Source organism: Moschus berezovskii, chromosome 4 (genome assembly GCF_049115385.1).
Source record: "Moschus berezovskii isolate FMDL1 chromosome 4, NW_MosBer_1.0, whole genome shotgun sequence".
NCBI lineage: Eukaryota > Metazoa > Chordata > Mammalia > Artiodactyla > Moschidae > Moschus > Moschus berezovskii.
The window spans coordinates 99,843,080-99,869,527 of record NC_142463.1 but is presented as its reverse complement, the minus strand read 5'-3'; the positions used below and the strand labels follow the sequence as shown (position 1 = coordinate 99,869,527).

The 26,448-nt window shown below is 42.2% G+C and overlaps 1 long non-coding RNA gene across 1 annotated transcript in view; it reads right to left on the bottom strand.

Annotated features, from left to right (window-relative positions):
• LOC148778103 (uncharacterized) overlaps window positions 1-18,620 on the bottom strand; it is a 45,625-nt gene extending 27,005 nt beyond the window's left edge. The window contains exons 1-2 of the long non-coding RNA XR_016037280.1: window positions 18,520-18,620; window positions 17,683-17,753 (exon numbers count right to left, since the gene is read on the bottom strand). This is a non-coding gene — a long non-coding RNA (uncharacterized LOC148778103). The remainder of the gene's footprint in view (window positions 1-17,682; window positions 17,754-18,519) is intronic.
• Window positions 18,621-26,448: the final 7,828 nt, after the last annotated feature.

The window sequence follows — 26,448 nt, the reverse complement described above, 5'->3', positions numbered from 1 at the left end:
CAACCAAAAAGTAGAAGTCAGCAGTTTTCAATTGTAACTATAACCTTGTACCCGCATGGCTGTGAGCCGGAGCCAGGAGAGAAAGGCTGGAAGGGTGACTGGAGCCTTCTCCTGCTTTGGAAAGCTTGTGGCTTTGTTTTCTTCACATTGCTTCACCAAGGCGGAGGAGAGGAGGATGTTTGGGTTTGCAGGCCGCCAGCCACTGTCAGCAAGTTTGCAGCCCTGGCTTCACTTCCCTGAGCTGGGGGTGGGGGGTTAGGGAGGGAGCAGGGAGGGTTAGAGGGGTGGGGGGTGAGGGTCAGCTGCCCTGGCCTCCCTCTAACAACAGAGCCACAGAGAATTCAAATACCCCACCAGTTGCAAGGCTCCGACTTTACTCAGCTGAAAACGGACGGTCTCATCTGGGAAGGGTCAGTTAAAAAATGACAGAACTGCCAAAGTAAACAGAGGGAGCAACCACAGCAGAAACTTTCTCTGCAATGTCTCCTTATAATTACCGGCCTGGCCCACTAGAGCTCTGGCTCGAGTCCCCACCCACCCTCTCTGTTGCCCCCATGGCCTTGTTTGAGTAAGCCCTGGCTGACCCGGCAGTGCCTCCGGTCCTCAGGCCTCTCTCCAGAGCTCTCCACAGAGAGCAAGGAGAGTTCAGTTTGCAGAGTGTTTTTCAACTGGAGTTTGGGGATCACCAAACAAGAACACCCTGTAGAGCTTATTTATCAGAACCCCTAGAAAACTTGGCTTAAATGGTGTGCCCGAAGGTAGAGAATAAACACTGGGGATTGGCGTGGGGGCAGAACTGGTCTCTTCATTCCTGACCGAGGAGGGCTCATGGCAGATTATCATCCACCATTGCTGCAAAAGGCACTAAAATAGGGAAGTTAATTAAAGTTCTCTTTCTCCACTTTTTCTTTCTTACCAAATCCTACCTTGTTGATCTTCAGGGCTGTGCAGGAAAACATATTTTGAGTGTAGACTTGAGGACAAGAACTAAACCTTACCCTATGTGTATAATAGTACCTTGGGTGCACTTCAGAGTTCACAGTAACTACCCGCCCCTACAGGCTCAGGAATCCCACAAGCCTAGAACTCTGGCACTGCACGTTTTAGCTGTGTGAACTTGTATAAACAAATTATCTACTCTCTCCACAACTCAATTTCCACACCTGCCAAATGGGGACGATCGTAGCATCTACTTCATAATATAGTCATGATGGGATGGTACATGTTATGTGCAGTGAGAAAACCAACAGATGGTAGAAGTCGTTAATACCCTAAAAGGCATGTATTGTACCCTTTTCACACCCGAGGAAATTAAAGAGAGGCTACAGGGCTGCAGTCTCACAACCGGTTAGTAAGAGAGCCTGGGTTCAGCTCAGCCTCCTGTTGACACATCCAGGGCACTCACCCCCACACTGCTGAGTGTAGATGGTCAAAGGTGGCTCCAGGCCATGGGTCAGTAGTGTCTGTCCCGGGACTATTGGAATGACATGGTATTTATTAAGCCTTTACATGCTCAAGGGACTGGGAAATGAATGCTTCGGGGGGTAAGGTTGGCTTTCATGTGTAGCTTATTTTTTAAATCAGTCTTTACACAGACACCAGCTAGGAAAAGAGACCTAGCACTAATCCTGGCTCAAGCACATGGGAGCTGAGCTCGCGGGCTACATCAGAAGTCCTTGACTATCCTCAACTGTCCTTTCCTTTGGCAATGCTTCCTTGATGCTCTAAGGATATTTTGTTTACCCTGATATTACAGCCTTCTTCACACACTCTCATGTTACAGTATTTTGAAGTATCCATCTCATTTCCTGTTGGAACAGTGAGCTCCAAAGCAGGGTGCATAAGATGACACGCTGAGACATGGGAAGGGAATATGTGAACACTTGCTTCTATTTATTCTTCAATCCAAATACTAACAAAATCAGACTTTACCAATATTTAAAAATTAGTATAGGAGAACATATATGATTTACAATAAATGTGCAATTATTGGGAGTGCATACTCAATATTTTTGGTGGAGTGGGATGATGAAAAGAATTTGGACAGGAGGTTCTAGAGATAAGCTTCTCAAGGGCAAGAGATGTGCCTGGTTCTGATTTGTATTCTACCTTCATCCTCAGTATCTAGCACTAAACCATTCCCCAAAGAAATATTTGGCACCTACGTGAACTTGGTTGTCTTTCTTTTTTCCCCCCCTTCCTTTTGTCATCCATGTAATATAATCCCATGTCTTATTCAATATTCTGCCAAGACTTGAAATAAAAATGATAAAGTTGTGTTTGAGAAGTAAAGAGTGTAAGTGTCATGAGAAGATTGAAAAGTACAAAACTGAAATAGAAATAAAAGCAAAATTAAACAAGTGGAACCTAATCAAACAAAAGCCATAAACAAAACAAAAGGACAGTCTAAAGAATGGAAGAAAATATTTGCAAATGATGTGACTGACAAGGGATTGAATTCCAAAATATACAAACAGCTCACATAACTCAACAACAAGGAAACAAATGATCCAATCAAAAAATGAGCAAAAGATCTAAATAGACATTTCTCCAAAGAAGGCATATAGATGGTCAACATCACTAATTATTAGAGAAAATGCAAATCAAAACTATGATGAGATATCACCTCACACCAGTCAGTAAAGTCTACAGATTAAAAAGTCTACAAATAATAAATGTTGGAGAGAGTGTGTAAAAAAAGAACCCTCCTACACTGTTGGTGGGAATGTAAATTGGTGTAGCCCCTATGGAAGACAACATAGATGTTCCTTAAAAAACTAAAAATAGAACTACCATATAATCCTGCAATCCCACTCCTGGGTTTATATCCAGAAAAGATGAAAACTCTAATTCAAAATAATATGTGCACCCCAATGTTCATAACAGCATTATATAAATAGCCAAGACACAGAAGCAACTTAAATATCCATCAACAGATGAATGGATAAAGAATATGTGGTATGTATATACAATGGAATATTACTCAACCATAAAAGAGAATTAAATAATACCATTTGCAGCAGCATAGATTGATCTAGAGATTATCACAGTAAGTGAAGTTGTCAGTCACAAAAAGACAAATATCATATATCACTTGTGGAATCTAAAAAAATGATACAAGTGAACTTATTTACAAAACAGAAACATACTCATAGACATAAAAAACAAGCTTACGGTTACCAAAGGGGAAAGGCGGAGGGAGGGGAATAAATTAGGAGTTTGGGATAAGGAGATACAAAATACTATATAAAAAATAAGTAAACAACAAGGTTCTACTCTATAGCACGTGGAACTCTGTATTTAATATCTTGTAATAAAATATAATGGAGAATAATTTTAACAAGAATATATACACATACACATATTTAGTTATACATATATATGTGGTCCGTCTAGTCAAGGCTATGGTTTTTCCCGTGGTCATGTATGGATGTGAGAGTTGGACTTTGAAGAAAGCTGATCACCAAAGAATTGATGCTTTTGAACTGTGGTGTTGGAGAAGACTCTTGAGAGTCCCTTGGACTGCAAGGAGATCCAACCAGTTCATTTTAAAGGAGATCAGTCCTGGGTGTTCATTGGAAGAACTGATGCTGAAGCTGAAACTCCAACACTTTGGCTACCTCATGCGAAGAGTTGACTCACTGGAAAAGACTGATGCTGGGAGGGATTGGGGGCAGGAGAAGAAGGGGACGACAGAGGATGAGATGGCTGGATGGACATGAGTTTAAGTGAACTCTGGGAGTTGGTGATGGACAGGGAGGCCTGGCGTGCTGTGATTCATGGGGTCGCAGAGTTGGACACAACTGAGCGACTGAACTGAACTGATACATGTACTTGTGAATCACTTTGCTGTACACCAAAAACTAACACAACATTGTAAGTCAACTATACTTCAATTATAAGTAATAAATAAGTTGATAAATAAAAGTTCAAGACTGAAAGTCCCAAAGAAGATAGTTAATGGTAGTTCAAGGTACACAGCTGACAAGGGCAAACATCATAGAAGAACCATGGGCACAAAGACAGACGTGGAGCACTAGCTCTGCTATCTGAGAAATCAAGTGTGGTCTGAGCATCTGAATGTTTTCAAACTGAGCAACATCCTCTTTTTCCTAAAGTTTCAGGAAACAATGCAACACAACACAAAGAGCAAGGATCTTGGAGGAATCTCAGCTCTGTCACTCTCCCTGCCTAGCTGCTCTTGGGTGAGGCCCCTAACCACATCTCCCCCTTCTTCTCCCAGGAAAATAGTTCTTTACTTACAGGTGAGTTTGGACTAGATGATTATGGAGGTGCCTTCATGCTCTGAAGCAGCCCTGAATATAGATGAAGTTGGTGGTTTTCTACATGAGACAACTGCACTTTGAGGGGCGCCGTTGAGGCCCACTGGACCAAAAACGTAACCTGCTGTGGTGTGTGACATCCCCCACTTAGATTCTGTGTTTCTATGCGGGGCTTACCAAACTGCCAGTGACTACAGACATGCTGCCACTTCGAGTCTCAGCAATGTCTATTAAACAAGTAGAGTGAGACAGCAAGTTATAAAAGACTTGTGTTGCATGTATCTATAAATAAATATAAATATATACATATATATACAGAAAAAGGGAAGAAGGAAATGGCAACCCACTCCAGTGCTCCTGCCTGGAAAATTCCGTGGAGAGGAGCCTGGTGAGCTACAGTCCATGGGGTTGCAAAGAGTCAGACACAACTGAGCGACTAAGCATACATACAGAAAAAGAACTGAGGGATATGCACCGCATTTTAATATTGATCATTCCTAGGGTGTAAGAGAGTAAAGATGAGGGTAGAAATTTTATCATTTACTTTACATTCTTCTATTTTGTTAGCTTGTTTTTAATAAGCTATTTAAATATATATATATATATTTATTTGTCTGTGCCAGGCCTTAGTTGCAGCATGTAGGATCTGGTTCCCTGACCCAGGATGGAACCTGAGCCCCCTGCATTGGGAGTGTGGAGTCTTAGCCACTGGACCACCAGGGAAATCCTTAATAAACTATTTTAATACTTAAAGATAAAATTGTTTAAAAAGTAAGTCTGAAAAGTCCTATACAAATGTTTCAACAATTGTTGTACTAAATGGCACCTGCTATTCAACAAGAGGCTCTGCTAGAAACAAATTTCATCTTGCTACTTCATTCTTGTCTCGAGAACCCCATGAACAGTATGAAAAGGCAAAAAGATATGACACTGAAAGATGAATTTCCCAGATCAGCAGGTGCCCAATATGCTACCAGAGGAGAGTGGAGAAATAGCTCCAGAAGTAATGAAGAGGCTGAGCTAAAGCAGAAACAACACCCAGCTGTGGATCTGTCTGGTGGCGAAAGTAAAGTCCGACGCTGTAAAGAGCAATATTGCATAGGAACCTGGAATGTTAGGTCCATGAATCAAGGCAAATTGGAAGTAGTCAAACAGGAGATGGAAAGAGTGAACATTGACATTTTAGGAATCAGCGAACTAAAATGGACCAGAATGGGTGAATTTAATTCACATGACCATTATATTCACTACTGTGGGCAAGAATCCCTTACAAGAAATGGAGTAACCCTCATAGTCAACAAAAGAGTCCAAAACACAGTACTTGGGTGCAATCTCAAAACAACAGAATGTTCTCCAGTCATTTCCAAGGCAAACCATGCAATATCACAGTAAGCCAAGTCTATGCCCCAACCAGTAATGATGAAGGAGCTGAAGTTGAACAGTTCTACAATGACCTACATGACCTTCTAGAACTAACACCAAAAAAGATGTCCTTTTCATCACAGGGGATTGGAATGCAAAAGTAGGAAGTCAAGAGATAACTGGAGTAATAGGCAAGTTTGGTCTTAGAGTACAAAAAGAAGCAAGGCAAAGGCTAACAGAGCTTTGCTAAGAGAATGCACTGGTCATAGCAAACACCCTCTTTCAGCAATACAAAAGATGACTCTACGTGGACATCACCAGATGGTCAATACTGAAATCAGATTGATTATATTCTTTGCAGTCAAAGGTGGAGAAACTCTGTACAGTGAGCAAAAACAAGACCAGGAGCTGACTATGGCTCAGATCATGAACTCCTTATTGCCAAATTCAGACTTAAATTGAAGAAAGTAGGGAAAACCACTAGACCATTCAGGTGTGACCTAAATCAAATCCTTTATGATTATAAAGTGGAAATGAGAAGTAGATGCAAGGGATTAGATCTGATAGAAACAGTGCCTGAAGAACTATGGATGGAGATTCATAACAGGAGGCAGTGATCAGAATCATCCCCAAGAAAAAGAAATTCAAAAGGGCAAAATGGTTGTTTGAGGAGGCCTTACAAATAGCTGAGAAAAGAAGAGAAGCAAAAGGCAAAGGATAAAAGGAAAGATCAATTCTGTTCAGTCACTCAGTCATGTCCAACTCTTTGAGGCCCCATGAATCACAGCACGCCAGGCCTCCCTGTCCATCACCATCTCCCGGAGTTCACTCAAACTCATCCCCATCGAGTCGGTGATGCCATCCAGCCATCTCATCCTCTGTCGTCCCCTTCTCCTCCCGCCCCCAATCCCTCCCAGTATCAGAGTCTTTTCCAGTGAGTCAACTCTTCGCATGAGGTGGCCAAAGTATTGGAGTTTCAGCTTTAGCATCAGTTCTTCCAATGAACACCCAGGACTGATCCCCTTCAGAATGAACTGTTTGGATCTCCTTGCAGTCTAAGGGACTCTCAAGAGTCTTCTCCAACAGCACAGGTCAAAAGCATCAATTCTTCAGCGATCAGCTTTCTTCACAGTCCAACTCTCACATCCATACATGACCACGGGAAAAACCATAGCCTTGACTAGACGGACCTTGGCTGACAAAGTAATGTCTCTGCTTTTTAATATGCTATCTAGGTTGGTCATAACTTTCCTTCCAAGAAGTAAGCGTCTTTTAATTTCATGGCTGAAATCAGCATCCTCAGTGATTTTGAAGCCCAAAAAAATTAGGTCTGATGCTGTTTTCACTGTTTCCCCATCTATTTCCCATGAAGTGATGGGACCAGATGCCATGATCTTCGTTTTCTGAATGTTGAGCTTTAAGCCAACCTTTTCATTCTCCTCTTTCACTTTCATCAAGAGGCTTTTGAGTTCCTCTTCACTTTCTGCCATAAGGGTGGTGTCATCTACATATCTGAGGTTATTGATATTTCTCCCAGCAATCTTGATTCCAGCTTGTGCTTCTACCAGCCCAGCATTTCTCATGATGTACTCTGCATATAAGTTTTATAAGCAGGCTGATAATATACAACCTTGACGTACTCCCTTTCCTATTTGGAACCAGTCTGTTGTTCCATGTCCAGTTCTAACTGTTGCTTCCTGACCTGCATACAGGTTTCTCAAGAGGCAGGTCAGGTGGTCTGGTATTCCCATCTCTTTCAGAATTTTCCACAGTTTATTATGATCCACACAGTCAAAGGCTTTGGCATAGTCAATAAAGCAGAGATAGATGTTTTTCTGGAACTTTCTTGCTTTTTCTATGATCCAGCGGATGTTGGCAATTTGATTTCTGGTTCCTCTGCCTTTTCTAAAACAAGCTTGAACATCTGGAATTTCATGGTTCATGTATTGCTGAAGCCTGGCTTGGAGAATTTTGAGCATGACGTTACTAGCGTGTTAGATGAGTGCAATTGTGCGGTAGTTGGAGCATTCTTTGGCATTGCCTTTCTTTGGGATTGGAATGAAGACTGACCTTTTCCAGTCCTGTGGCCACTGCTGAGTTTTCCAAATTTGCTGGCATATTGAGTGCAGCACTTTCACAGCATCATCTTTCCGGATTTGAAATAACTCAACTGGAATTCCATCACCTCCACTAGCTTTGTTTATAGTGATGCTTTCTAAGGCCCACTTGACTTGACATTCCAAGATGTCTGGCTCTAGGTGAGTCATCACACCATCGTGATTATCTTGGTCGTGAAGATAAACCTATCTGAATGGAGAGTTCCAAAGACTAGCAAGGAGAGATAAGAACGCTTCCTAAGTGATCAATGCAAAGAAATAGAGGAAAACAATAGAATGCAAAAGACTAGAGATCTCTTCAAGAAAATAAGAGATACCAAGGGGACATTTCATGCAAGGATGAGCACAATAAAGGAGAGAAACAGTATGGACTTAATAGAAGCAGAAGATATTCAGAAGAATTAGCAAGAATACACAGAAGAACTCTACAAAAAAAGATCTTCATGACCCAGATAAAGATCATTTCATAATCACTCACCTAGAGTCAGAATCTGGAGTGCAAAGTCAAGTGGGCTTTAGGAAGCATCACTATGAACAAAGTTAGTGGAGGTGATGGAATTTCAGTTGAGCTATTTCAAATCCTAAAAGGTGATGCTGTGAAAGTGCTGCACTCAATATGCCAGCAAATTTGGAAAACTCAGCAGTGGCCACAGGACTAGAAAAGGTCAGTTTTCACTCCAATCCCAAAGAAAGGCAATGGAAAAAAATGTTCAAACTACCACATAATTGCACTCATTTCATATGCTAGCAAAGTAATGCTCAAAATTCTCTAAGCTAGGCTTCAATAGTATGTGAACCAAGAACCTCCAGATGTTGAAGATGTATTTAGAAAAGGCAGAGGAACCAGAGATCAAATTTCCAACATCCACTGGATCATAGAAAAAGCAAGAGAATTCCAGAAAAACATCTACTTCTGCTTTATTGACTATGCCAAAGCCTTTGACTGTGTGGATCACAACAAACTGTGGAAAATTCTTCAAGAAATTGGAATACCAGACCACCTCACCCACCTCCTGATAAACCTGTATGCAGGTCAAGAAGCAACAGTTAGAACTGAACATGGAACAACAGACTGGTTCTAAATTGGGAAAGGAATACATCAGGGCTGTATATTTTCAGCCTGCTTATTTAACTTATATGTAGAGTACATCATGCAAAATGCTGTGCTGGATGAAGCACAAGCTGGAATCAAGACTGCTGGGAGAAACATCAATAACCTCAGATATGCAGATGATACCACCCTTATGGCAGCAAATAGAGTAACTAAAGAGCCTCTTGATAAAAGTGAAAGAGGAGAGTGAAAAAGCTGGCTTAAAACTCAACATTCAGAAAATAAAGATCATGGCACCCGGTCCCATCACTTCATGGCAAATAGATGGGGAAACAATGGAAACTGTGACAGGCTATTTTTCTTGGGTTCCAAAATCACTGCAGATGATGACTGAAGTCATGGAATTAAAAGATGCTTGTTCCTTAGAAGAAAAGCTATGACAAACCTGGGCAACATATTAAAAAGCAGAGACATTACTTTGCCAACAAAGGTCTGCATAGTCAAAGCTATGGTTTTTCCAGTAGTCATGTATGGATATGAGAGTTGAACCATAAAGAAGGCTGAGCACTGAAGAATGATGCTTTTGAAATGTGGTGTTGGAGAAGACTCTTGAGAGTCCTTTGGACTGCAAAGAGATCAAACCAGTCAATTCTAAAGGAAATCAATCCTGAATATTCATTGGAAGGACTGATGCTGAAGATGAAGCTCTAATGCTTTGGCCACCTGATGTGAAGAGCTGACTCATTAGAAAAGACCTTCATGCTGGGAAAGATTGAAGAGAGGAGGAGAACGGGACTTCAGAGGATGAGATTGTTGGATGGCATCACCGTCTCAATGGACATGAGTTTGATCAAACTCTGGGAGATGGCGAAGGACAGGGAAGCCTGGCATGCTTCAGTCCATGGGGTCATAAAGAGTCAGACATAACTGAGAGACTGAACAAGAACAACAACTTCAATAGAGTCTTTACTGAAGTACTGGCCATGCACAAAGATCTTTGGAGGATAGAGGCACAGACTGAGAGGCCTTAATCACATCATCGAAGGTCTCATTTAGTAATCTTGGGCAACATAAATTTGCCCAAACTTAACTTGAGTTTGCATTTCTCCATGATAAAACAAGGCTGTTAAACCAAATGACCCATAAGGGACCTGTCTACTCTGAAGACGTATGGTTTTGAGTTACAGTGCATGCAAAGATCCAGCTAGGAGAGTGAGTATGACAGATGGGATCTAGGAAAGACTTTCTTACTTTCCTCCAAATCTGTATGAAAATTGATGGGAAACTCTCTCTTCCTCCCTTGCTCCTCTTTTCCTTGCTACATCCCATTGTCTAAACTTTCTATACTGGGGACACCCTCCACTTCCTGGGCCCTGATATGTTACAGAGACAACCCTCCTTTATACAAGCTGGAAAATATCAGATACTTATCTCCCAGCCTTCCTTGCAGCTAAGTACAGGCATATTGATCTGCACTAGATTTCAACTCTGGGACTAGTGACTTGAAGTCTGCTCTGCAGGGGAGTAGCGTTAATTGCAATAAACAGCTTTCTGTGTCCAGATGCTTCATTAGTGGTGATTCTAGCAGCAGGGATCAGCATCCAGTCGTGGGATGTCCACTGTCCCAGCAATAGTGTCCGTGAGTGGAGGCATTGGCGTCTTCGTGGGGTTGTTCTGCAGCATAATTCTGGGAGTCATTTCTTGATATGCAACCTCTAAACCTGGGTCTCGAGTCATTCTGGAAAGCTTGTGAACTACCCAATATCCTTTAATACATTCTTTTTCTGCTTTAATCAGTTTGTTTCTGTTGCTTGCTACCAAAATCCATGAATAATGCAATCACTACTTTTAAAAAATACAGTTGGTTAAAAATGAGTAAGTGAAAAGAATGTTTTAAGAGAAAAAAGCAAGTCTCCTTTCTTTTCTTGATCTCTTATTTTCCCAGTTCCCCTCTCTTGAGGTAGCTAGTACCTACACATTCTCTGAGAGACATTCTGTGTGTATGTAAGCATGTCCATGTATCTAGGAAAAAAGTTTAAAAACCACCAGTATAATGGGATCATTCTGTATACATTGTTATATATCTTGCTTTTAATCATAACAATGCATGTTGGAGATAATCCCATAAATATAAAAGTGCCTCATTCTTTTTAATGGCTGCTTAGAATTCCATACAGTATATAGAATGAATGTGCTATTATCTATGTAGCCAGTAGCATACTGTGAACAGTTGGGTTGCTTACAGTTTTTATGACTACAAATAAGGTTGTAATGAGTATCCTTGTAAGTAGTTCTTAAATATGTCTCTTTAAGAGAGACAATGCCCAGTGCAAGCATATTCGTAGGACAGATTTCTGACAGTGAAGTTGCTGGGTCAGAGTGTAACTTTTTAATTTTTACAGATAGTACCAATCTGTACTACATGGGGACTGCATCAATTTTTGATCTTGCTAAAATGCTTTAGACTCCATGTCTTCCTGTATTCTCGCCTCATGAACATGTATTATTAGATTTTTATAGTGTTGCCATTCTGATAGGTGAAAAATGATTTCTCATTGTTTTAACATTTATTTTTTGAACCATAAGTGAGGTTGAGTACTTTTATTATAAGTAAAGAGAAAAAGCATTTTTATATGTAATATTTTATTTACCTATGTATTCTCTTCATGCCCTTTCCCTGTTTTTATAAATTGGATTTTGATCTGTTTTAAATTAGTTTGTAAAGTGAAGTGAAGTCACTCAGTTGTGTCCAACTCTGTGACCCCGTGGTAAGAACTCCATATTTTAAGGGACCTAGTCCTTTTTCATATTTGTTGCAAATTTTTATTTTCCTGATTGTTTTTGGTTTTCTGACCTTGTTTACTTTACTTGATTTTTTTTTCCTCACAGAAATCTTTTATTTTTACGTAGTGGGCACACCATGGGCTTCCCAGGTGGTGCAGTAGTAAAAAATCTGCCTGCCAATTCAGGAGAAGCAAGAGAAACAAGTTTGACCCCCACGTCATGAAGATCCCCAGGAGAAGGAAATGGCAACCTGCTCCAGTATTCTTGCCTGGAGAATCCCATGAATCCAGTCTGGCAGGCTACAGTTGATAGGGTCACAGAGTCAGCCATGACTGAGCACGCATATAACATGCAAATTCCATGCAGCTTGTGGGATCTTAGTTCTCCAACCAGGGACTGAACCCGAGCCCTCGGCAGTGAGAGCTTGGAGTTCTAACCACTGGACTTCCAGGGAGCTCCTAGAAATTTTTAATTTTCATGGAGTCAAATTTGTCCATAGTTTTGCTTAGAAGGGCTTTTGATTGGGAAGCCTATGGTCTCAACATCGAAGCTGCTTATTTAGAAAAACAACATGAGATTTCTGGTTAAAGACAGCAGATTAAGTACATGCATTGTGTTCTGCTCCCTCCTAGAACTAAATCAGAAGTTAACATTTGATAAGGTAATACTTTCACATGGTTCTAGAGCCAAAAAATGTAAAAAAGCACAGAGCAAAACGTTTCCCTCACCCATACCTTCCATTGGACTGGGTCCTACCTCCTTCACAAGGAAGAACTCTTACTAGTTTTTCATGTGTGTTTCCAGTTTCTTTTTGCATGTGTAAGGAAATAAAGACTTTGGTAAAGGGATAAACCTACAAACGCAAAGAGAATGTGAAAAGGACAACAGCTGGATGACTTATAGCTGGAACGTAGATAAATGAGTGATGATTCCCAGGTGGCTCAGTGGTGAAGAATCTGCCTGCCAATGCAGGAGATGTAGGAGACACAGGTTTGATCTCTAGGTCAGGAAGATCCCCTAGAGAAGGAAATAGCAACCCAATCCAGTATTCTTGCCTGGAAAATCCCATGGACAGAGAAGCCTGGTGGGCTACAGTCCATAGGGTCATAAAGAATTGGACGTGACTGAGCAACTGAACACACACACACACATGATTCAAGAAAAAGATGAACTCTAAGCCCGCAGAAGTGAAAGCTACAGCAACTCACTTTACATTTCAGAAGCTTCCATGTATTCAGGAACTGGAGGCAATAGGTAACTGTTTTAATTAATTTTTTTTTTTTAATTTTTGGCTGCACTGGGTCTTCATTGCTTCGTGCAGGCTTTCTATAGTTGCAAGGAGCAGAGGCTACTCTTCGTTGTGGTATGTGGGCTTCTCATTTCTGCGTCCTCTCTTGTTAAGGAGTACAGGTTCTAGGCGCAGGGCCTTCAGTAGCTGCAGTGCTCAGGCTCAGTAGTTGTGGCTCAGGGGCACAAGAGCACAGATTCAGTAGTTGTTGTGCACAGGCTTAGTTGCCCTGCAACATGTGGAATCTTCCCTGACTAGGGATCGAACCTGTGTCCCCTGCATTGGCAGGCAGACTCTTATCTACTGTGCCACCAGGGAAGTCCAACACCAGGTACTTTTGTGAGTACTTTGGCTCCAAATAGGAAAGGGAGTACATCAAGACCATATATTGTCACCCGGCTTATTTAACTTATATGCAGAGTACATCATGCGAATGCTGGGCTGGATGAAGCACAAGCTGGAATCAAGATTGCTGAGAGAAGTATCAGTAACATCAGATAAGCAGAGAACACCACCCTTATGGAAGAAAGTGAAGAAGAACTAAAGAGCCTCTTGATGAAAGTAAAAGAGGAGACTGAAAAAATTGGCTCAAAGATCAACATTCAGAAAACTAAGATCATAGCATCTGGTCCCATCACTTTCATGGCAAATAGATGGGGAAACAGTGACTGACTTTATTTTGGGGGGCTCCAAAATCACTGCTGATGGTGATTGCAGTCATGAAATTAAAAGACGCTCACTCCTTGGAAGAAAAGTTATGACCAATCTAGAAAGCATAATAAAAAGCAGAGACATTACTTGGCCAACAAAGGTCTATCTAGTCAAGGCTGTGGTTTTTCCAGTGGTCATGTATGGATGTGAGAGTTGGACTATAAAGAAAGCTGAGTGCTGAAGAATTGATGTTTTTGAACTGTGGTGTTGGAGAAGACTCTTGAGAGTCCCTTGGACTGCAAGGAGATATAACCAGTCCATCCTAAAGGAAATCAGTCCCTTATTCATTGGAAGGACTGATGTTGAAGCTGACACTCCAATACCTTGGCCACCAGATGTGAAGAACTGACTCATTTGAAAAGACTCTGATGCTGGGAAAGATTGAAGGCAGGAGGAAAGGGGGACAACAGAGGATAAGATGGTTGGATGGAATCACCAACTCAATGGACATGGGCTTAAGTAAACTCCAGGAGCTGGTGATAGACAGGGAGGCCTGATGTGCTGCAGTCCATGGGGTCACAAAGAGTCAGACACGACTGAGTGACTGAACTGAACTGTGAATAAAGTTGTGTTTTAAACAGTAGGCTGAGTTGAAATTCAGTTCAAGAAGCAGTGAGGTCCCTGGACCCCTTTTCCCCTTTCCCTGCAATGACCAAAGAACAGAGGTTTTCTTCTTCTGGTGGTGATTTCTGGTGGCTTCGGCTTGCAACAGCTTGGAGCAGGGCTTGGCTTCCCAACCAGAAATTGAGGCTGGGCCGCAGCAGTGAAAGCACCAGATCCAAGCCACTAGACCAATGGTCAGTGACAAGGCCCTGGCCCTTCAGCTTTGCATAAAAGAATTTCCACAAAGATGGAAAGTATTACAGCATGTAAAGTATTTATTATGAGGAAAAAAGGTACAGTATCTGTGGATAGACACATGGGCAGACTGAGAGGGAGAGTCCCTGAGTTGTTGAGTTGCACCTTGTGCTAGTTTGAATTACTTTTATGGGGTATTTCTTCTGGGTTTCCTTTGGCCAATCATTCTGATTTGTGTGGTTCACAGTCCACATTTGGTATATCTCAGGATCCTCCCATGTGTTTGCATGCATGTCTTAGCCAAGATGGATTCTACCACAAAGGCCTATGGGTAAAACATCCCTTGACATAACTCCCCTTTGGCCTCTAAGGAACCTTTTCTGTGCATGTTGGATCAGGGAGGTCTCTTGATTTCAGGAACAAGAACTATGTGGTCTCTGCAGGGTCCAATCTCCTCCCTTAATTGCCCTCCTATTCTTGTCTTCTATTCTAAACGGGCTTCCCTGGTAGCTCAGACAGCAATGCAAGAGACCCAAGTTCAATCCCTGAGTTGGGAAGATCCCCTGAAGAAGGGAATGGCAACCCACTCCAGTATTCTTGCCTGGAGAATTCCTTGGACAGAGGAACCTGTTGGGCTACAGGTCACAAAGAGTTGGACACAACTGAGTAACTAACACACATTCTTGTCTTGGAGTTTTCAGTCAATAGAGAATGAATCTCCACTTGCTTTACCCTGCGGGGGTTGGGGGATGAGGACACTTGCCTCCTGCCTCTGTGGGAGAGCAAGACGGAGGGAGGACCAGACACAGATGTGTGAAAGGACAGTGTACTGAAAAAAAACAATTACCTAGATACCCCTTGCCTTCTTCCCTTACATAGGTTGTACAATGCTGGTGTACAGTCAGGAGACAGGAACGTGTTATCTGGGAGCCCAACGCACTGGAGAGAAATGCTCTAAAGATCACTGGGAAACAGCAGAATCTCTAAGAGGGAAAGAAAACACAAAATTATTAATATCCTCAGAGAGATAAGAGGGGAGAGTGCACACATAAAATGAAAATGGACGGCTACTTTTTTTTAAAAGAACATTTAGAAAACAAAAGCCAGCTCTGAGAAATTTAAATATGATTGCAGAAATAAAACAGCTCAACAGAAGATTTGGAAAGTAGAAAATAAAGCAAACAGATAAGATATGGGAAATAAAAGATAAAGAGCAAAAGTAGTTTATCTGCGAGATGATCCCAGCAAACACCTGAAGGGCAATGGGGAAGTGAAACAAGGAAACCAATATATCCAGCAAGTTACTGTGACTAGCTGGAACTCGATTCCTTTGGGGAACTCTGGGAGACCAGTGTAGAAATCTTACCTCAAAGTTACCCCAACTCAGGGCTCAGGAGGCTGGGATATTTATCTGTCAGTTCTCATCAGTCATTGGTTAAGGGCTGCTCCTAGGGAGGAGGGGGTCATTTCGCCAACACTTCCATGAGACTTCCCTGGTGGCTCAGACAGTTTACTGTCTGCCTACAATGTGGGAGACCTGGGTTCAAACCCTGGGTCAGGAAGATCTCCTGGAAAAGGAAATGGTAACCCACTCCAGTATTCTTGCCTGGAGAATCCCATGGACGGAGGAGCCTGGTAGACCACAGTCCATGGGGTCACAAAGAGTTGGACACTGAGCAACTTCACTTTCTTTCTTTCCTGAGCAAACTTTCACTGGCCAGAAAAAGCCCTCAGGCAAAGAGCCATTATGCTGGTGATTTAGAATGCATGGATATGGTGGGTACCGAGAGAACATAGGCAGGGCATTGATGGAAGCTGTTCAATCTTTCCTGCACTCTTTCTTAGGAAACTACTGGAGGATGTGCTCCAGCCAAACCATGGAGCCAGTCAAAAAAGAAGAGATGGAATCTAAGAACTAGAGCTTCTAAAATGAGAGGTGAAGGGAATCTCTATGATGTGGTGACAGGAGATCCCAGATGTCCAGCAAGTCTGGAGATGGATCAGCCCAGATAGAAGCAGATCAGAAGGCTCCAGAAAAACTCTTTCTAAGATGAAATTCACTTGGTATCAAATTTGTTTGAAAACATTGTGAGGAGACTTAAACAACTGAGGATAGTAGGGATTAAATTAGTGACATATGTAGGAAATGTAGGCAATTATTAACTCCCAAGGAAGCAAAATGTTTTTCAGGAAGATGATCATAACTTATTACATAATACAGGTGTGAATAGAATTTACTTGTGAAAAGTAATATAAATATGTGTATCACTCTAATAATCATATAGGTATATAAGTTCAGGAAATATATGTGTGTGTGTGTGTTATGTTGTTGTTTAGTCAGTGAAGTCATGTCTGACTCTTTTGTAACCCCATGGACTGTAGCCCACCAGGCTCCTCTGTCCATGGGATTCTCCAGGCAAGAATACTGGAGTGGGTTGCCATTTCCTCCTCCAGGGGTTCTTCCTGATTCAAGGATCAAACCCTATCTCGTGCATGGGCAGGTGGTTTCTTTACCACTGAGCCACAAGGGAAGCCTATATATATGCTATGGAAGGCATGAAAACTAAATCCCCATTTCCTACAGTAGAAAGTGATTAGGTTAAAAACATTAAGAAATAGCTATTCAGAGATATGGAAACAAGAAGAGTGTTATTTAAAGCATTTGAAATGATTTCCTCTGAGCAGTGAGAAATGGGGGGATATGGAGTGGGAAATGCTATTTAGTAATGCAGAACTATTTGATGCTTTAAACTATATGCATATTAAATTTTGACATAATTAATAAAAATCAGTAATTTATCTTTTGTCTTCTGCTGTATGGAAAAAGGAGGAGTTGAGGTGAAGAATGGGCATCATTCTCAGCTGAGAAGGAAGCTGGGAAAGTAAAGTGAAACTTGTTTCTTGAGCCCATCCACCCAGCAAGGCCATTGCCTTTTCATCTCCTTAGGCATGGAAAAGTCAAAGTGAAAGCTACTCAGTCGTGTCTGACTCTTTGTGACCACATGGACTATACAGATCACACTAGGCCAGAATACTGGAGTGGGTAGCCTTATCTCTTCTCCAGTGGATCTTCCCGATCCAGGAATCAAACAGGGGTCTCCTGCATTGCAGGCGGATTCTTTACCAACTGAGCTATCAGGGAAGCCTTGAGGCAGGGAAAAGGGAATGGAAAACCACTTCAGTATTCTTGCCTTGAGAACCCCATGAACAGTATGAAAAGGCAAAAAGTTATAAACAACTGGGAAATTAAGACAATAATTTTAAAAGAGCTGTTGATGCCCAACTGACCTGAAATCTGGGACTGGCCTAGGAGGGTTTTGACCCAAGGAGATGATCCAGGTAGTTGCAAAGAAAGAATTCTACCAAATTAGAAAATAAAAACAGCATTCCATTAAGGGAGACATTCATGGCACTAAAATGTCAGTGGAATAAATTCTTAATTGTGTCTGAAGATACATTTCTTGAAACTTTAAATGCCTATTGCCTTACAATCCAAAATTTTAAAAATATAGCTATTTTGATTTACAATTTTAAAGAAAACATGGAAATGCTTTCTACAGAGTTTGATTAACCAACTCTATCACTGAAATCACATTATTTATGTGTGTGGCCCATTAAGACACCAGAGCCTGCCACCTTCAGTTGCTAAATACCCATGGATCTCTTGAAAGCTGACTCAATCCTCTTTTCTCTTCCTGTTTTCAATCTCTCTCTGTTGGATCCTTCTCCTCAGCCTAGAAAAATGCTCAAAAATTACCCATCTGAAATTAAAAAGGAAGAAATTCTCACTTCAGCTAGCACCCCGACTTTATCTTTTCCCTCATCACAATGCTTCTAAAAAGAACACGTGCTCACTTCCCTTACCTCCTCACCGCATGCTGCTGCTTCACCTCGGGCAACCCGGCTTTCACTCTGACCACCTCACTGAGGCTGCTGCCTCAGAGGTCTCAAGACTTCCGGCCTGCCCAGCCCTCTCGGTCCTGTCTCGTCTTCATCCTCTTCTATCTCTCTAGCCTTTGACTTTTGAAGTCTTCTCCTGCTGGCTCTCTGTCTGCCTCTCTGCCTCAGCCTCTCTCTTGCTTCCCTTCCTCCTCCCCTTAACTCTCAGACTTCCTGGTTTCCCACCTCTCTTATCCTCTCTTTGGCTGTCTTCTCAGCCATCCTCTTCTGAAGAACAGGCTGACCCAGAGACGCACTGACTCCCGGCGTGATCTGGTCTTATCGGCGTCCCACCTCGTGTGTACCCTTGCTCACTACACTCTGGTTACACTGCTGTTTCTTTCGGTTCCTCTAAGGCACCAGCTCTTATTGCCTTAGGGCCTCTTCCCTCTACCTGGGATGCTCTTCCCCACCCACACCCCTCCATCTGTCTATTTCCAGCTCAGCTTTTAGGTCTCAGCTTACTAACACTTCCTCAGCCTACTCCTCCTGAATTGCCTCCCTACCCCACCCTCCAAAACTAAATCAATTTTCTCACTTTTTCTGTCTTAGAAATCATTTTTTTCTTCAAAGTATTTATACAGTTTATAAGCACAACCCTATGTTATATGTTGATTTGCTTTAATGTCTACCTTTCTCCCTAGAGTATAAATTCCATGAGGACTGGAACTGTGTCAGTTTTGTTTACCATCTTATATTTAGCATTTCCACACAGTTCCTTGAACAGCAGATACTAAATATTTGTTGAATGAGTGAAGTTTTTTTCATGCCAAGTACTACAGTAAGTACTTTACATACGTCACCATATTTTTATTTTCACATCAATCCTGATTCAACCCCTATTATCAGACAAGGAAACTGAAACTTAGACTGAGTAATAGTACCCAAGATCTTACAGGAAAATAAGTGTCAGAACTAGAATTTGAAAATACATTTATCTGACTCTATGTAGAACTTCTTAGTTATCATGCTTTAGCATTAGTTGCTCAGTTGTGTCCGACCCCTTGCGACCCATGGACTGTAGCCCTCCAGGCTCCTCTGTCCTTCGATTCTCCAGAATACTGACGTGGGCAGCCATTTGCTTCTTCAGGGGGTCTTCCTGACCCAGGGATTAAATCCGTGTCTCCTGCATTGCAGGCAGATTCTTTACTGTCTGAGCCACCAGGGAAGCTTATCATGGTATAGTGCTTCCTAGTTGACAAACCTACACCCACCTTCCAAACCTGCCTTCACACTTACACCTTCTTGGTGGTGTCTATGCTTCCTTCTGAGTCCTCCTCCCACAATCTCTTCCAAGCTGGACCCTGGTACCTGGTGGGGGACTGATCTTGGAGGAGACTGGGTGGTCCTGGCAGCTTTCCCTTTCTAACATATATTTCTGAAAAGCCAGAAAACCTGTGAGGCGGACAAACCATGATGCTGGTCAGTGTTCAGATTGCTCTCCTCTGCTTTCTGTCTGCTGTTCTCATCTCTTGCCTTCTCCCCACAGCTTTGGGATCCTCCTCATTGAGGTGCCCCACTCAGGTCCCCTCTCCCTGCCCACAGGTACCCTCTGCATATTCTAGTCCCTTTCCTTGACAAAAATGTACCTGTCCTGGAAAATATTCTTAATAGAATGGTAAATGAAAATAATAAAGTAAGATAAAATATGGTATAAGTAGTTGCTATGGGTGGAGTTTTAGTTAAAGGCAGATATTTAGGCAAATCACCATACAACCCTCAATGCCTATGTTGAAGTCATACCCCTGCACCTCAGAATGTGACCTTATTTGCAAGAATGGTCATCATGAAAGTAATTATTGGAGTTGAAGTGAGGTCATATTGGAGTAGGGTGAGTCCCTACTCCACTATAACTGCTGTCACTATAGAAACAACACAATGTATAGAGACAAACACGCACTCGAGAAGAAGGCCATGTGAAGAAGAAGGCAGAGACTGACAGCAGAAGCTGAGGCGCAGCAGAGATTGCCGAAAATGACCAGAAGCCAAGGCAAAGGCCTAGAACAGAGTCTCCCTCCTGATCCCAGCAGGAACCAACTGCCAACACCTTCATCTTAGATTTCTAGCCTCCAGGACCATGAGAGAATACATTTCTGTTGTTTAAGCCTTTCAGTTTGTGGCAGCATTAGTAAAATAATAGAGATAGTATAGTCCCAATTTTGTTAAACAAAGCAAACTCATATATATTAGGGATTCTCCTTCTCTCTGTCTCTCACACGTGTACACGTGCAAATAAAAGAAAATATATACTAAAGTTAATAGCAGTTATTTCGGGAAGGTAGATGATGAGTAATTTTGCTTTGTCCTTTCCCCTGCACTTTTGGGTATTTTCTCAGTTCTCTTATATCTCTGCAATACTATGTATTATTACATAGACAAATCATCTAGCTTCCGTAGCTTCATCTGTAAGCCCTATCAATCTTCTAGGATTGTTGTAAGAATTAAGTGTCCGACACACAGTAGGTCCGTTGGTGTCCCTAGACTAGGGACAGCAACCCCAAAGAAGTAAAGCCAGGCATGATAGCCTGTGGTTCTTGTGTTCATCATTGGGGGATGCTCAGCTCTTACCAGGAGAAGGCAATGGCAAGCCACTCCAGTACTCTTGCCTAGAAAATCACATGGACAGAGGAGCCTGGTGGGCTGCAGTCCATGGGGTCACTACTAGTCCGACACGACTGAGCGACTTCACTTTCACTTTTCACTTTCACACATTGGAGAAGGAAATGGCAACCCACTCCAGTGTTCTTGCCTGGAGAATCCCAGGGACGGGGGAGCCTGGTGGGCTGCCGTCATGGGGTCGCACAGAGTCGGACACGACTGAAGTGACTTAGCAGCAGCAGCTCTTACCAAGAGGCTTTGCCAAGGCTACTAAGCAGAACACATGGATGCTGCTAAGCGCTGGTCTCTGAGTGTGATAAGGGTGGATGTGGGGAGCTAACTGGATGCCTTGGGCTTGGGAGGGTTAGCAAAGAAAAGCAAGAGAAGGGACTTCCCTGGTGGTCCAGTTGTTAAGAATCCATCTGCCAGTGCAGGGGACATGGGTTCAGTCCTTGGTCCAGGAAGACTCCATGTGGTGCAGGGTAACTAAGCCCATGCACCACAACTGCTGGAGCCTGCGCACCCTAGAGTCTATGTTCTGCAACAAGAAGCCACCACAATGAGAAGCCCGCACCCTGCAACTAGAGAGTAACCCCCGCTCTCCACAGCCAGAGAAAGCCCAGACAGGAAGGAAGACCCAGGGCAGCCAAAAGTAGATAAATTTCAAAACATCATTCTATTAAAAAAAAAAAAAAAAAAAAGCAAGAGAAGGTGGAAGGCTGATTGGAGTAAGATTGATTAAATGAGGGTAACAGTCTACTTGGGGTAACATGTTTCGGTTTGGGATAGCGATCCCATGGGGCAATGAAAAAGAAAGAGGGACCAGGATAAAGTAGAAAACAATGTCAGGAAACCAAACAATTCCCTCCAATAGAAAGAATGTTCTGCCTCTTCATTTCTTCTCTGAAAACACTCCGGGAATGGTATAGGCAATGCAACTTACAACTTTCCACAGCCCAAGGGAAGATGTTCTTTCTCAAGGAGGGTTGTTCTCCAAATGTCCCCTTTCTATCAGATCTGTGATAAGACATTCTTTTCTGGAGACTGTTCAGTTTGATGTTACTAAAACCTTTAGCTTTGCCTCTGAATTATCTGAAGGCTTCCCTGGTGGCTCAGATGGTAAAGAATCTGCCTGCAATGCAGAGGACCAGGCAGGGTTCAATCTCCAGGTCAGGAAGATTCCTTGAAGGAGGGCATGGCAACCCACTCCGGTATTCTTGCCTGGAGAATTCCATGGACAGAGGAGACTGGTGGGCTACAGTCCATGAGGTCTCAAAGAGTCCATGAGGTCTCAAAGAGTCTGACATGACTGAGCCACTAACACTTTCACTTTCTTTCACTTGACTTATCTGAGCAGAGAGGGTGAGTTGTCTTCAATCCTCAATTTAGCCATTTATGAATTCAAATTAATCATTGGTCTCCAAAAATTGAGGGGATTTGCTTCTTCTTACGCAAGCTGTGTCTTTGCTATCCTGATTCAAAATTCCAGCAATTTAGGGAAACATTGGTTCCCCACAAATGATGTTCACAATTCATGCCTTTATGCAAGGTCACTGATGACTTTTGCCCACACCTCTGGCCAAAAACTACATATCTTCTTTCACTTTATATTTGCAAGATTATGTAGCAACATGGGAAAACAGTTATAATATTAGTGAAAAGACAACCCACACATTGCATTTAATTATGATTCTGGCAATGTAAAAATAAATATACAAATAAAAAATACACACACACACACACAAGGAAAATAAGCCTGGAAGAAAACCAAATAGTTAATAGTGGTTATGTTAGGATATGAGGATTGTGGATTTTTTTCTTATTCTTTATTTACCTAAAATTTTTAATGTAATGGAAAAATGCTTTTATAATTAAGAAACAGACTTATTAAGATAAGGTAGGAGGCAAAAGGAATGACAAAGTTTTATAAAATAAATAAAACAGAAAAGCTAGTTATAGATAAGGCGCTCTGAAAGTAAATATACATAGCTCCCAGCTGAGAGTGTGTGAACCGATGGAGAAATATGACCACAGAACTCTTATGGAAGACATCTTGTCTACTCTGAGAATGACCAAGAGGAAGAACAACACAAGATTTCAGACCTACTGGGCAATTGAGAAGAGCCTGAAAGCTAGGAGTCCAAGCACATTAGAGGTTGGGGGCTATAGAGCCACTATGAAGAAGTGACTAAATGCGGGGGTTTCCGGGAAGTGCTTCAAGCATGACTTGTGAGGCGCTGATACTGTTTATTTTTAGAAGTCCTGTTGAGAGGAGTATCTTTCACCCTCACTAAATTAACTGTGCTCCTTGGAACTATGGACATCTTTCTGCTGTAGCAGCAATAGGATCAAAGCACGTGTTTAGAAAGAGAAGTGAAAAACACCAGATGTGAGCAAAACCACAAGGGGAATTTCAGACGGGCAGAGTGCACCGGATTACCCAATTTGGAATGTGGCCTGGGCCCCGGGACGGGCAGACCCTCTGAGGACCTGGGTGGCGGGACAGAGATTATGGATCCTGGTTTAAGCCAAATGCCGCTAACTTGATCTGTGACCTTGCTTCAGCCATTGACCTCCTCCAAACCACTTTCACCATCTGTGAAATGGAAGGGCTGGCTCATTTCCTCACAGGAACAGCTGGTGGAGACCATACAAAAGCTAGAGGTAATAACGAGGCATCAGCTCATGATCCCGAAGACTGCTGGCAAATTGTATTAGAATGTATAAATACCGCAGTGGATACACACTTACAGTATGTATAGGAAGAACGTGTATAAAAAATGTGAGGTTAAAGACTGTCACATTAGTTCAAAAATAAATAATCTACATGTTGACAATTACAGGAGGTGTGACAGGATATGTTTTTTCCTCTCACTCATAGTTCTTTAGGTCTCCTGGGATCACCCAAGATGTAGACTGAATAAATGTGAGATTTGGATACTGCTTAAGTTTCAAATTCCAGCTTTCTTTACCATCTAATTGTGTGTAGCCATTGGTAACTTACTCCATAGGTTGATACCTTTATTTTCCCTTCTATGAAATGGGACTAAAACTAGTATCTACCAACTAGACTTGCTGCGAAGATTAAATAGAGTAGCATACCTGAAGAGTTTAGAGGAATGCTGGGTAGATATGTTAGTTATTATTATCTTCCAAAATCTTCAGTGTGGACTGTAAAGTTCTCTGCATTTCTTTATTCTCAGTCTTCTCATCCAAATGTTTCCAACATTCTTGCTCCATTCAAGAATATTTCCTGTCTTATTCATCTATGTGGGATACTGCTCCCTCCAGACTTAAAAAAAGTCTTACTCACCCTCCACCAAAGCCATTAATTTATTCCTATTCTTGCCAGCTTTGTAGGAATTGGGGTCAGTTCCTACATTGACTCCACAACCAGAAATCTGAAGCATCACTCCATCCCCTGTTCTCCCTCCCTGGATGTCTTACATAACAAGATGCCCTCTTAACCAGAGGTGTCCCGCTAAAGATTAAAAAATATGGTTTTCTTCTCTTTAGGAAAAGTTGTCAGTCACAGTGTGGAATAGGGAATCACCCTGGAATCACTAAGCATGGCCATCTTTAGAAGGATAGGGCAAGGAGAGAAGGACTCATGGGTTTAGTAAAATCCTCTGTCCAACCCTCTGGTGAAAAGTTGTCTTTGGAGACAAAGAGGGACATGGTACTGGGTCCCATAGGGCAGACATTGGAACTCATCCTGGATCATATATCCAGGAAGTGGCTGCATAGGAGACCAGGAAAAAAGATAAAACAACCTGAACAGTGAGAATTACAATATTTGGGTGACATAATGCAGGAGAATATTGAGGGATCACTTTCTCCAAAGTACCAGTGTGAATGAACCCTACTTTGGCAGCCCTGGAGCAGCAGAAAGTGCTGGACACAGACACCACAACCTTCCCTGGATAATGCTTGTTGCAGTCTCCCCAGCACCTTCCCTGGATAATGTTTGCTGCAGTCTCCCCAGCACCTTCCCTGGATAACGCTTGCTGCAGTCTCCCCAGCACTAGCAGCATTCCTTCTCGGGAGCACTTGATCTCCCACCAGCACCAGGTTTTGATTTTGTGATCACTGTTGTTGTCCTTCTCACTGCCACCTTCAAATCTCTTCGCCTTTTTTCATCCCTCCACCATATTGTCTTCTAGAGTGTTTTTACTGCACTGTCATAGGACTCCCTAAAAACAATTTAATTTCATAGAAATGTCCGAGACCCTATTTTATGATTAAATTCTAGAAAACACAAAAACAAGCAAAATAGTCACTGCTCTTAAGGAACTTCTGTCACATGATTTAGACAGATTTAAATTGCTGGTTAACATCTAATCCAGTGATGGCCTTGTGGCGGCGGTGGTGGTGGTGGTGTAGTTGCTAAGTCATGTCCAACCCTTGTGACCCCATGGACTGTAGGCCACCAGGCTCCTCTGTCCATGGAATTCCCTAAGCAAGAATACTGGAGTGGGTTGCCATTTCCTTCTCCAGGGGATCTTCCCAACCCAGGTATCAAAACCGTGTCTCCTGCATTGCAGGCGTATTCTTTACCACTGAGCCACCAGGGAAGCCCGCAGTGATGGCCTTAGTCCCCCTAATTGTCTTCCCTATTCCCTTGCCCTGTCCAGTTCATTTTTTAAACGCATAGTTATTGAGTATATGCTGTATGTTAGGCACTGGGCTAGCCTTAGGAGACAACAACTAATACACACCATCTTACTTTTAGAAAGCACAACTAAAGTGTGAAAGAACTAGGCTTGCTGATATAGCTGGCTGACTACAGAAGGAACAGGAAACACTTAATTTACCTGTCTCTCCTCCTGTAGAGTGAAGTGCACTCTACTGTTCTTTGCTCTCTCAGCCGTCATGCAGTGAAGATGCAGTTGAAACAGGTGTCTCTCCTCCTGTAGAGTGAAGTGCACTTTGCTCTCCCAGCCTTCATGCAGTGAAGTTACAGCTGAAACATGTGAAGCTCTTCTTTGAGTCCAGCTTCAGGGGCACTTGAGAAAAGGAGGGTTAAGAACAGACCTCCTTGCAGGGGCGAGAAGCTGGACCTCTGCATCTGTGCTCCACACCAGTATCTCGGGAATCAAGTGCTCTTCATATTACTCGCTGATTCTGTACGTGTTAGAATCTTTTAAATATTATATATAAATAAGAAATAGATTCAATTTCTTAATAAATGCTTCAATAATTGAAGGTAAAGCCTATTATATAAATATTAAGCTACAAGGAAGGGAAGGTCTTCCAAGGAAATACTTTTCTTGTTGGGAGAAGCATTTAAGATGAAGGTAAGTATCAAATTTCCACTGACAGTGATAAAATTACTTTTTATAATATTAAAGTGCACAGCTGACCAAATAGCTGTAGTAAGTCTCAGGTCCTCTGCCCACTCAGGATAAGATCTCAAGGCATGAAGGAATGACCTACTGTGACAAACTCAGACAACTATTGATTAACTGTGCTCACAGAACAGCATCATATTAGAATGGGAAGGAGCATTACAGATTG